The sequence below is a fragment of the Podarcis gaigeae genome, assembly GCF_964106915.1.
Source record: "Podarcis gaigeae genome assembly, chromosome: 15".
NCBI lineage: Eukaryota > Metazoa > Chordata > Lepidosauria > Squamata > Lacertidae > Podarcis > Podarcis gaigeae.
In genome coordinates, this window is record NC_139692.1 from 12,136,115 (window position 1) to 12,149,917 (window position 13,803).

The following is a 13,803-nucleotide window of genomic DNA, read 5'->3' on the forward strand; positions in this document are numbered from 1 at the left end:
AGAGCGGTACCTATTTATCTACTTACACTCTGACGTGCTTTCGAACTGCTAGGTTGGCAGGAGCAGGGACCGAGCAACGGGAGCTCACCCCGTCATGGGGATTTGAACCGCCGACCTTTTGATTGGCAAGTCCTAGGCTCTGTGGTTTAACCCACAGCGCCACCCGCGTCCCAATATACATATATATATAAGTAAATTTTGATTTAGCTGCCTAAAACTCTGGAGACCTGCTGCCAATCACTGTAGAAAATACTGACCTAGATGTACCAATGATCCAAATCAATATCAGGAAGCTCCCTATGTTCCCTATGTTCATCATTATATAGAACCTTGAGGGCTAGAATCTTCCTTTCGGGAAAGGAATCAAAGCTCAGTGTATACACTGTGCAAGCAAAAAGTCCTGTTTTTTAATCCCCAGCATTTCCAAGTAGGAATGGGAGATGCCGCTGCCTGGAATCCTGGAGAGCTGCTGCCAGTCCGTGTAGGCAACACTGATGGGCTCATGATCTGACTCCGTACGGCAGTTTCCTATGTAGCTGAGTTCAATTGGATTTGTTCCTAGTTAAGCTGCTAAAGGAATGAGGTGGGAAGTGAAGAATTTGAGCTGCAGGTGTAAGAAAATATTAGACATAGTCAGCCAGCCTGTGGTTGCTGCTGGTTCCTTTTTTGTTAATGGAAATAACATCGGCATATTTCCATTCTCCAAAGTAAGTGAGTAGCGATAGGGAAAAGCATGTTTTCATAATCACATGGGATCAGCGGTGGAAACTCAACCATGTGAGGACAGCTCTACTCAGCCTGCGGTGAGGAGGAGAAGCCACAGGCTCACTCATTTTGCCTTTCAAGGAAAGAGACATCTCAGCAACTCAGCTCAAGAGAGGCAGACTGATCAGGGAAGCTAAGCAAAGAACTACAAGAGGAAGCAAAGAACTACACAGGATCGGGAGGAATGGTTAGCACAAAGGTGGTATGTCCTTTGCCAGATTCGGTAACAAATGCCTTCCAAGTGGAAAGAAGGACAGGAGCTTCCATTCATTCACTGAAGCTGCATGTTTGGAGATCCAGATCAGACAGAAGGAAGGGCTTCTTCACATAGTGATGACTACTAACTTGGGCAGTGGGTTGGCTACATTCATGGACTGCAAGGTTCCCAACACCTCCAGTTCTATATAATAGCTCCGGCATCAAAAGCAGTGTGACTCTGAATACCAGTCTTTCTTGTGGTCTTCCTTCCAATAGATATCTGGCCAGCCATTGTGAGAACAGAAGGCCAGACCAGATAGGTCCCTGCTATGATCCAGTGGGAGTCTTCTTAGGTTCTCATGAAGTCAAAATAAGGCAGCAACTTCATAATCTGCTCAATAATAATAATAATAATAATAATAATAATAATAATAATAATTTATTATTTATACCCAGCCCATCTGGCTGAGTTAACCCAGCCACTCTGGGCGGCTTCCTACTGAATATTAAAAACAATACAGCATCAGACATTAAAAACTTCCCTAAACAGTGAAGTTGTCCCTGTTGTCCTTTCAGTTGTCTTTTAAAAGTAAAATAGTTGTTTATTGCCTTGACATCTGCTGGGAGGGTGTTCCACAGGGCGGGTGCCACTACCGAAAAGGCCCTCTGCCTGGTTCCCTGTAACCTCACTTCTCACAGTGATGGAACTGCCAGAAGGCCCTCGGTACTGGACCTCAGTGTCTGGGCTGGATAATGGGGATGGAGACGCTCCTTCAGGTATACTGGGCTGAGGCCGTTTAGGGCTTTAAAGGTCAACATCAACACTTTGAATTGTGCTTAGAAACATTCTAGGAGCCAGTGTGGCGTAAGTGGTTAGGGTGTTGGACTAGGGCAGGCTTCCTCAGACTTGGCCCTCCAGATGTTTTGAGACTACAATTCCCATCATCCCTGACCACTGGTCTTGCTAGCTAGGGATCATGGGAGTTGTAAGCCAAAAACATCTGGAGTGCCGAGTTTGAGGAAGCCTGGACTAGGGCCTGGGAGAGCAAGGTTCGAATCCCCACTCAGCTATGAAGCTCATTTGGAGTCAGTCGCCTTCGCTTAGCCTAACCTACCTCACAGGGTTGTTTGTGGGGATGAAATGGGGAGGAGGAGAACAGGGCTGTCCTAAGCATATGTGGCGCTGAGGTGCAAAGATCCACCCAGCGCCTTCCCCTCCCCCCCTGGTTGCCTAGTCCCAGGCGTGCAGGAGGGCGCCCGCTGTCTTGGTCACCCCCAAACTCGCGGCGCAGAGCTGCCTGCAGCAGAAGAGCCCGCCAGACTTAACTCTCAGGCCCTGGACTCTCGGCCTGGCACCCAGGTGCCCCGCACCCCTCACGCCTATGGGTAAGATGGCCCTGGAGGGGAACACCACCTTAAGATCCTTGGAAGATAAAGGTTGTATATAAAAGTAATAAATGAATAAATAAATAGCACAGGGATGGGGACCCTGAGGCCCTCTAGACCTTGTTGGACTCCAACTCCCCTCATCCCTAACCACTGTCCATGCTAGCTGGGACTGATGGGAATTGGAGTCTATCTCAGAAGGGCTACAGCTTCCCCACCTCTGGGGTAACAGCACGTTGCCAAAGGAGTTCAAAGAAAGGTATTTGGTGGTTTCCATCCACTACTCAGCATTTTCACTTAGTAATAGGCAAATAGACATCTCAAGCCCCCTCCAATGATTTTTCTTTTCTTTCCCCATCTCTATGTTTTGTTTTTTGAATCAGCGGATCATAGAGATCACGGGTCAACTACAGTGGACGCTCGGGTTGCGAATGTGATCCGTGCGGGAGGAACATTCGCAACCCACAGCGTTTGCAACCTGCGTCTGTTCACACTCGGGTTGCGATTCACCGCTTCTGCACATGCACAAAGCATGATTTAGCGCTTCTGCGCATGCACAACCGCTGAAACCTGTTCCGGTACCTACGGGTTTCGGTGGTCCGTAACCCAAAACAACAACAACGCAACCTGAAGCGGCTGTAACCCGAGGTATGACTGTACATCCATTTAGTCACTGCTGAGGCGGGAAGATCTGTCACTGTATCCTTGTTCCTGTCTATCCTAGACACAATAGACTGTGTGGCAATTGTTGACAAAGCTAGACTCCCTGCATGCTGCTATTTCATCCTCCTCAGGAAGTAATGAAACTACTTCTTTTTTTCCCTCCTTTCTTTTCACGGCCAGTTTCACTTCTGCTTAAAAATTAGCCAAAACTGAACAGGCAGAAAGGAGCTGAAAGAGACAGAAAAAGAGAAGCAACGAAGAGCAGGAGAATATTGTTATTGCTCTGGTTTTATCTTCTGATTTTATCCTGTTAACTTTCATGAAACCTGCAGGTATAGGGCGGTATATAAATTAATTAATTTAAATTAATTAAATTAATTAAATTAATTAAATTAATTAAATTAATTAAATTAATTAAATTAAAATTTTGTAATATGGTTTGTTTATATAAAGCCTCCCCCCAAATCAGAGTACACAGCAGCAGCAGCAGCAGCAGGTGTCAAGGTGGAGTTGGAGCTGCTTACCTGACCTCCTGGCTGCTAACCAGGAGGGGGATAGGTGATTTGGCCGTGAGACCTGCCTGGTCTCTAGAAACACTAGAGGAGCCCATCTGGGCTTCCTGCTAGTACATTTACACTGCTCCCAGTAAGTAGCTGCAACTCACCTGCCAGAAGGTCAGGTAAGTACCTCCTCCCCACCATCAAAGGATGGTAAAAAAGTACTGTACAATAAATGTGACCAGCCAAAATTACATAAAGCAGCGCAATCAGCAAACACCCACAAGACATTCTTGTTCTCACAACACAGAGGCCGCTTTGTAGCATTCAATCTCTTGTTGGGAAGCTGCATTTATTCACATCAGTACCCCCCACCCCCAATCTCTCACCTAGGAGCCTGCTAGCCCATCCAAAGCTAACTGCCCTCATAAACCCCAACGGAGGGCATGTAGTTGGTGGTGTGTTAGCCAGAGCATCTGGGTATCACCAGCGCTAATACGCCCAAGAACCTCACCAAAATGCTGGAGAGGATGCACCTCCGCAGACACATACCTCCACATGTGGTGGCAATGTCCCAAAATCTAACTCTCCTGGACAGCAATCATACAAGAAATATGCAAAATACTGCTTCTTCTAATTAGCTAAATTAACATTGAAAATTAGACAACAGGGCGATGAAACATTTCAAAAAGAATGGGAAAAATTTATGTTGTATATAAGGTGAAATAATGAAACCAGTAGAACTGAAATAAGCCTCATAATGTGAAATACAAAGAAATTTACCCGATAATAAAAATAATAAGAAGTAAAATGTATAACATAACTAATGTAACTAATAGTAGTTGCAAATGAATATAGACAGACAACAAGAATTGTGTAAACACAAGGATTTATTTGTATACAAATACTATATGGACAAATATGGAAGAAGAACAATAATATGCAAAATGGATAAAAACAATGTGAAAATGTCTGATGCGATACAAAAAAGCCAGAAGAAGGAAGGAGGTAAGTCAGCTCTCAAGAGCAAGTAGAAATGTAAAATGTGTGTGTGGAGTATGTAACTGAAAAACCAATAAAGATTATTTTTTAAAAAAGAAGGAAATATGCAAAATAACGAAGCAAGTAAAAACCGCAAGGTAGCAACCTCCTCTGTTTGGCATCACCCCCAACAGGACTGCACATTGGCAAGGTGAGGAGGGATGTTTCACGATCAATGTGATGCTATAACATCATGCTCAGCTACAGTTAGGTTCACAGCACTCTTCTAAGCTGTTACGGCGAGAGCCGGACAGGAAATACAGCTGAGGCTCAGCCGCACCCCCCCCCCAATGATAACTCAGCTTTGAAACAGCCCATGCAGGGCTGCACTGGATTGGTCTACTTAGCATTTATTATAAAAATAGCAATTGCTCTACACACCCCTTGCTTTCCTAGGAAGATGCTTCTGCCCACTGGTTCGTGTAGCTCAGCACATTACCCTGCCCAGCAGTGGTTCTCGCGGTCTTTAGGTCGTCCTCTTCCCTCCTTGGAGATGCCGCTGGCTAAACATTGCAAACCGTGCCCTCTGGCACTGAGCAATGTGCTCCTTCCTTCCATGCTAGAGGCTGACCAAGACTTGACATTTCCCTGTGCTTATCAAGCATCTACATAGAGATGGGCGGGGAGCATCAGAATAAGCAAGATAAGCAGACGAAACATGCTTAATCCAACGGCTGAAAGCGTGGGAGAAAAAAGGTACAGTGTGATCCGCTCTAAGGAACATACCTGCTTTCCCCCATCACCACCCAACTATAAAGACTTATCCATCGTATTTGTTTTTCTCCAACTGCATGTTGGACTGCTGACCTTACAGGGAACCAGATGTGAGCAATAAGTAGGAGGAGACAGACACACACAGAGTTTGGAGCAGTGATGGAGAACTTGTGGTTCTCCAGATGTTGCTGGGCTCCAGTTCCTTGGCCAATGATGGCTGGGGCTGATGGGAGTGGGAGATGCACAACATCTGGAGAAACACAGGTTCCCTGTTCCTGTGTCTGAGCCTTCCTTGGAAAGGGACTCCCCGCACACATTCAGCGGCCAACAAATCGCTGGGGATTAAGGCAGAGCAATAAGTCTGTGGATGTTTAACCAAGAAGCGTCACAGATGCTGATAGTCAAAGGGGAGTGACGTGGGAAAAGCTCTTTTTTTTACAGAAAGGCATTCCTACTGGTATAATCTTAATATTTACGACCAGATAAAGGTTTCATTTTTGAAATAATAAATTTTCAGAGTAGTTTTTACAGTTATAACAAAAATTACTGATTTGGTTATATTATTAGAAATACATAGACAGATAATTATGAAATTAGTGTGAGGTTTAATAAGCTAACTTTATATTTGGACAACTTTTCTGCTGTACTTTATTGGAAGGAAAAAAATAATCATTTCCTTAATAACAATTTTAACAATTTATTTAACTAAAACAATAACATTATAGCATATGTATCCATGTTTGTTAACTGATGCGGTTAAACATTTCTTTAAAAAAAACAAAAACAAAAAAACCCTTAGACTGATTTTCAGCACCCAAGTAAAACTTAAAACAAATCCTTATTTCTTGATGGCCTTTGGACTATAATGTAACTTAAATAGAAAACTATCTATCATTTTATTTTAAAAATTCAATTTAAGTTTAAAAAATTGATTTAAATTTAAAAAATTGATTTAAATTAAAAAATGATTTAAATAAAAAATCTGATTTAAATAAAAAATATGATTTTTTTATTTTTTAAAAAAATCCTTGATTTTTATCCACCCTGCCCTCAGCTCACTTCTGCACTCACAAAATATTCCTCTTCTCCTCCAGCATCATTTGCAAAAATCATGATGCATAACATAATTCCACCCCGCCCCCAATGCTTCTTGATTGCGACTCATCAAGAGCCCAGCTTCAGTAAGAACATGGAAACTTATCCAGCTATGACTATTGCTTTGGAAGCCTGTGATTCAGTGAGGCGCCATCTATGGAAACGGCTTCGTCAGACACTGAGTTACAGGCAGGGGTGGGTGGGGGGAAATCTGATTTAGTTCACATTTTAATGGTAACCTATCTAAATGGCCTGCAGACCTCCAGATGTCAGGAAACTTGCATCAGCCCCAGCCAACAAGGTGGTCAGTAGTCAGGGATGATGGGAGCTGCAGCCTGGAGGGCAGAAGAAGAAGAAGAATTTGGATTTGATATCCCGCTTTATCACTACCCTGAGGAGTCTCAAAAAAGGGACGTGGGTGGCGCTGTGGGTTAAAAAACACAGAGCCTAGGGCTTGCCAATCAGAAGGTCGGCAGTTCAAATCCCCGCGATAGGGTGAGCTCCCGTTGCTCGGTTCCTGCTCCTGCCAACCTAGCAGTTCGAAAGCTCGTCGAAGTGCAAGTAGATAAATAGGTACCGCTCTGGCGGGAAGATAAGCAATGTTTCTGTGTGCTGCTCTGGTTCACCAGAAGTGGCTTAGTCATGCTGGCCACATGACCTGGAAGCTGTACGCCGGCTCCCTCGGCCAGTAAAGCAAGATGAGCGCCGCAACCCCCGAGTCATCCGAGACTGGACCTGGATCCGAGACGGTCAGGGGTCCCTTTACCCTTTACCTTTAAGGAGTCTCAAAGCGGCTAACATTCTCCTTTCCCTTCCTCCCCCACAACAAACACTCTGTGAGGTGAGTGAGGCTGAGAGACTTCAGAGAAGTGTGACCAGCCCAAGGTCACCCAGCAGCTGCATGTGGAGGAGCGGGGACACGAACCCAGTTCACCAGATTACGAGTCCACCGCTCTTAACCACTACACCACCCCTGGTTTAAACAAACAAAATAAATAAGTTTTCCTAACAGAAACACTTACCACAAGCTAATGTGAGCGACAGTATGGGGTTGGTTGGTTTGTAAAACAACAACCTAGGTACAATCTGGATAGCTGCCTTTTTGTCCTTCACAGCTAATATGAGCTTCAGAGGAGGAGGAAATCAAAGTGAGGACTATCACAGGGAGAGTTAATCTCCACTCCTCTAGCAGCAAATCCCCAAATCCAATGCCCCCTCTTCCAAGTCCTGGAGGTTGCTTTTAAAGAAAAGAGAAGCCACTGGAGATCTAATGATGGACCGACCCCAACATCACATCTAGTTTAGGCACAATGTTCTTAGGACCTTGCGTGAAGAGGTCTGTTATCAGCAGGTACCTTTTAAAGTCATCCCCGGATGACAGGTTGCACCTACCAAGCCACAAACCCTCTCCTGTACAAAACGAAACCTCTTGTGTACCCAGCTGCTAAAAGGAAGGAGGCCTGTCCTCTTTTGGGCCTGTTTCCTTATAGGTAGTGGCATAATTAGGCTCATAATTAGGCAGATGAGTGGGCCCTTAAGCAACCAAGCTAACTGCGTCACACTCAAGGCTTCCCTCCCTCTAATTAGGGCAGTAGGTTAATGGGAAGATGCAAAGCAGGTCAGGTCTCCAAGGAGCCAAAGCCCAGGATAATTGAGACGATCTGGACTGGGGAAAGCAAAGGTGGCCATACATGATAAACAGAAGAGAAATAGAGCCAGGCTAGTCGGTCACCAAGGGACGCAGGTGGCGCTGTGGGTTAAAACACAGAGCCTAGGACTTGCCGATCAGAAGGTTGGTGGTTCAAATCCCCGCGACGGGGTGAGTTCCCGTTGCTCAGTCCCTGCTCCTGCCAACCTAGCAGTTCAAAAGCACACAGTACAAGTAAATAAATAGGTACCACTCTGGCGGGAAGGTAAACAGCATTTCCGTGCACTGCTCTGGTTCACCAGAAGCGGCTTAGTCATGCTGGCCACATGACCCAGAAGCTGTACGCCGGCTCCCTCAGCCAATAAGCGAGATGAGCACTGCAACCCCAGAATCGTCTGCGACTGGACCTTACGGTCAGGGGTCCCTTTACCTTTAGTCGGTCACCAAAGCTACTGGTCCATTTCATTCCTCCGCATTAAAGTAAGTTCTTTATTTCTCATGTACAATTGGAGAAATCCTCTGGTGGTGAACCCAACTCTGAGCAACCATTGCCTATCTGAGCCTTTGTCCAGCTGCTTCAAAACAGAGATGGGAAACGTTATTTCAGTCCAAGGGCCAAAGGGCAATGGCAGGAGGAGCTGGAGGCAAATGTGGGCAGACCAATGCATGTATTTTTTTTTACCTTTGTGCAGTAGTGTAGTTTACACACACACACACACACACACACACCTCCCTGTCCTCTGTGCAGAGCAAGAGGCAATATGGGGGGTTAAGGACACATTCCAGCCAGGCCAACGCATTGGGGATGCAATGAAGGCTTTGCCCTGAAGGCTGCGCTCGGTCCCTGGATCTGAATCCCATCACCACCGCTTTAAAATGAACCAACTGGGATTCTGAAATGAAGGAGCGGCAGAGAAGGAGGAGAGTGGCCGGCCGCCATGTGTACAGGCAAAGAATGCCGGAAGGAAATAAAGTCTTGGAAAGCACTGCTTGGCAAGGAAGAGGTCATGGCAGAAAACATCTGCAAGATGATCTCCATTACCTGAGGGGAGGAATGTGCGTGTTTGTGTGCATGTGTTAATAATGCATTTGGACTTTGTGGAATTCTGTGTTTGTCAGTTCTCTGCCAGTCTGCCTTTAGACATCAGAATAAAGCAAACAGTGGCTACTGGGCATGATGGCAATGTGCTCTTTCCAGGACTGGGGGGGTGAACCATGTTTCTGAATAACCACAGTAGAATCCAACCAAAAGGTCAAGGTCAAGGACCCCTGGATGGTTAGATCCAGTCAAAGCTGACTATGGGCTTGTGGCGCTCATCTCGCTTTCATGCCGAGGGAGCTGGCGTTTGTCCACAGACAGCTTTCCAGGTCATGTGGCCAGCATGACTAAACCGCTTATGGCACAAAAGAACACCGTGACAGAAACCAGAGCGCACAGAAGCACCATTTACCTTCCCACCGCAGTGGTACCTATTTATCTACTTGCACTGGCATGCTTTCAAACTGCTAGGTTGGCAGGAGTTGGGACAAAGCAACGGGAGCTCGCCCCGTCGCGGGGATTCGAACCACCAATCTTCTGATCGGCAAGCCCAAGAGGCTCAGAGGTTTAGACCACAGCGCCACCTGTATACTTCCAAGTACTTCCCTTAGCAGAAGGATTCCCACTGGCATAATGGAAAATGGAACTTCCTCTCTCTCTCTCCTTCCTCTCTGCACACCATCTCCAAATCTGCTCTAGAGGGGTAGGGTGTAACCCCAAAACAGATTTAAGGGGTGCAGGGGAAGGGAAGTCTTGTTGCAGAGACAAAAGTTATTGCACCAGCCAAACTCCTTTTCTTGGCTACTGCCCTCAACTGCTGGGGAGCACTAGCAGAGCTCTCGTGTCCTGCTCCTAATCTTTGTATAAATGTCTGGTTGGCCACTATAGAAAACAGAACCCTGAGCTAAATGGGCTTTTGGTCTGATGCAAGAGGCCTCTTCTCACATTTTTTTATTTAACATGCCTTTGGCCTAGCTAGTTTCGTTTTAGTTGTCTTCTTCAGGATTTTGTTTTTGTTTTTCTTACTTCCTTCTAGAATTTTTGCTTGAATTGCATTTTCCCCCCTTTCTTCTCAAGAGTTGCCTTCCTTCATATAAGCTTGACTGGCAATTTCACTCACCATTGGAGGCCCTGCGAAAGATTTCTCTGCTGCCAGAACCATGGCGGGGGAAGAACCCAAGATTTGGAATAGCTTTACTTTTGCAAAAGCAGCAAAGAATAATTTACTTAAGGGAGTCTTTGACTGGTACTCCCTCTTAATATGATTGTTTCTACCAACGCCTTTTTTAAAAAAACAATCATTTAGTCTTGGTGAGGGAAGAGCAACGAGAGCTTACCCCGTCAGGGGGGATTTGAACCGCCGACCTTCCGATCAACAAGCCTGAGAGGCTCAGTGGTTTAGACCACAGTGCCACCTGCATCCCCTCACTAGCCAGGATGAATCTGCTCTGTCTCCACAGTCAGAGAGAGGCAGGGATGCTTCCGAATGCCAGTTGTTGGGAGTCACAAGATGGAAGAGGGCTCTTGTGGTTGAATCCTGCAGGCATCTGGTTGGCGACTGTGATGAAGAATGCCAGATTAGATGGGTCCCTAGCCTGACCCAACAAGCTCCTCTTATATTCTTACTAACTTGAAGACTGCTGGAATCAACCACAAGTATAGTTCAGGGCATGGGCAGCTGCTTTTACATTGATGAACAAGAGGGGAAAGAGGGCACTGATTTCCATAAAACCTGCACATGCTAATATAGATGCAAATTTAAAGGTAAAGGGACCCCTGACCATTAGGTCCAGTTGCAGATGACTCTGGGGTTGCGGCGCTCATCTCGCTTTATTGGCCGAGGCAGCCGGGGTACAGCTTCCGGGTCATGTGGCCAGCATGACTAAGCCGCTTCTGGCGAACCAGAGCAGCGCACGGAAATGCCGTTTACCTTCCCGCCAGAATGGTACCTATTTATCTACTTGCACTTTGATGTGCTTTCGAACTGCTAGGTTGGCAGGCTCTGGGACCAAACAACGGGAACTCACCCTGTCGCGGGGATTTGAACCGCCGACCTTCTGATCAGCAAGCCCTAGACTCTGTTGTTTAGACCACAGTGCCACCCGCGTCCCTTTTAGATGCAAATTTAGAGAGGAATAATCTGAATCGAAAAGCAGGGGAGGCTGGGATTAGATATCCATGTTTCTGCTCAGTCTGGTGTCCAGCTGCTGATTGTGCGTGGGCAACTTAAAGGGCCCGTCCTCCTTGTGATGTGTTATCTTTAAACCAGATGAGGACCTGATGACAATTCAAATAGAGGACTTCCCTCTAACAGCCCTTCAGATAAAGGTAAAGGACTATCCTCTGTAAGGTAGGGCACAGGGCCACCCCAACTGGTGGTTAGCATTCGAAAGCAACACAAGCGCAACTTGCTCTCTTGTAGATTAGCGTGCAATCCCCCCCCCCCCGAAAAACAGTGTCTGGTATGGAATGGATGGAGTCGGGTGTGTTTCCCCCGCAGAGATTCGTTCACAAATGCAAGTTACTGCTTTGACCCTGCAAGCGTCAAGAAATGAATATCCACGCAGAAATTAGAAGAAAGTTACGTACTTACAAAAATACAAAACCCCAAAAGGATGCAAAATGCCTCGGCTAGTCCCAAAGTGTTCTGCTTGTGTATATTCACTGGAAGCTTATTCTATTCATTTTGTAAAACGGCGCTGCAGTGAGATGACCTGATTACTGAACAATGGCATACAGAAACCTGTGGGGGTGGAACTATTCAGTGTTGCAAACACACGACTGAAAACTGAATCATGTGGGTCACACAGTGTAGCTATTGGACCTCAAAAGATCGAAGTGTAATTTCTGTTCGGAAATGTATGCAACTGCTTCCCAAGAAAGGCTTGGAGTAATTAAACTGAGATTTAGATAGTCTCTTGCAGGTGATGTGATATCCTCTCAAGATTAAGTGAAGCCAGGTAAACACAAGAGCCTCTTCCAGTCCCATGCAATCAGCCTGAACTTATTTTCCTTTCAACACCTGCGTGAGCGAGATAAAATGTAGCTGACTCAAGCACAGCAGGCAAAGTTTACTTTGCATCAGCTCCTTCAGTTCTGGGCCCAACTTAAAGTGGTGATGGTTCAAAGCTCTAAACCAGGAACAGAGAACCTGTGGCTCTCCAGATGTGCCTGGACTCTTAACTTCTGTTAGCCCCAGTCAGCATTACCAGTGGTTGGTGATGAAAGTGCATTGTAGTCCAACAACATCAGGACAACTGCAGGTTCCCCTACCCTGCCTTAAAATACTTGAAGGACTATTTGTATAAACCTGCCCGAGTCTTATGCTTAGCCTCTGAGGTCCTGTTTTTTGGTTTGACACCATGAAGCATTATAATGGCTGCCACAGAAGACAGGGCCTTTTTCATGATTGCCCCATGCCCATGGAACTCCCTGCTTAAGAATTTTTAAAAAAACCAAACTGCTTTAAATTCATTTTTATGTTGGTATTTTTCTGTCCCCATTTTTTTCTGTTTGCTTCTACACTTGTATTATTTGAGCCTATTGATAATTGTTTTTTATAAGATTGCTTTGAGGATTGTTAGGTTTGTTGCTGTGTTTTTTACTGTTATGTTTTTATTACTTAGATTGTTTTTAACATGCTGGGAGCTACCGTGAGAGGGGCAGCCTCAAAAGACCATCTATAATACGGAAAATAAATTACGAAAAAGTGAAAATGCAAGCCCTGGGTATTCCGTATAAACTAGCAATGAGAGACTTTGACAAAGTACTTCTGAAACCAGCAAGAAGCTGATACAACGCGGACCAATCTGCAAAATGATAACTTTGAAGTGCAAATGGATGGAGTAACAGCAGCATACCGCTCAGTTTTAAGGCTCAGTTTTAAGAATAATTTAGGATTGTAGATCTAAATGCTTCCAAAATTAACTCTGTCACAACTCTGGGCTGGTTCCACTGCTACGTTTTGCATCTACTTTAGAAAAATTCCTGTGGAGAAATATATCTGGAAAAATGTTGCAGAAGAATGGAAATCCCATTTGGATTGCAAATGGAAAACCCTCATGCAGAAGTCTTCCAGATTTTAGTATCTTGATAGCAGATCTTTCCTACAAAAGCCAGTCAAACATTTTGGGGAACCTGGGATTTGCTAGACTACAACTCCCATCCCTGCACAGCCAGTGGTCAGGGATGGTGGGAGTTATAGTCCAGCAACATCTGGGGGGCCACAGGTTTCCTATGTCTCCACAAATCATTTATATTTATAGCCCAGGGAGCTCAAGGCAGCATACAGGGTGTTCCTTCTCTCAACAACCTTGTGAGGCAGGTGAGCCTTAGTGCCTGTAACTCATCCACTTTAGCAGCCCACTTTACAGAACAAATAAATGTGCCACCAAGTGCACTGCAACCTTGATTTCAACACTGTGGCACCAGTTCTCCAAAATTCACTTTCTAGAAAGAAATGCAAGCCCCAACATTATGTTTTTGCTGTTGGTTGAAAACGCTTCTTTCCCCTCAAGCCGCCCCAAGTTATTAGTCCATTTTATTCCTGCAGTTTTTAATTCCTGCCAGTTTCATGTTCTTAACATAATGTTCTTAACATTATCTTCTATTTTCTTACACTGCGTCCTCTCTCTCTCTCTCTACACACACTTAATGCAGAGCTGTTCAAATTCTGAAACGAGCAAAATACAATAAGAACAGATAGGTAAACCATATCGTCAGCATCTGCCCTGCACTGCCACTCTGTAAGGGGTAAA

The 13,803-nt window shown here is 45.3% G+C and overlaps 1 protein-coding gene across 6 annotated transcripts in view; it reads right to left on the bottom strand.

The window, feature by feature from the left end:
* Positions 1 to 13,803, bottom strand: part of SLC37A2 (solute carrier family 37 member 2) — a 59,427-nt gene that overhangs the window by 44,269 nt on the left and 1,355 nt on the right. The gene's annotated exons all lie outside the window — the stretch shown is intronic.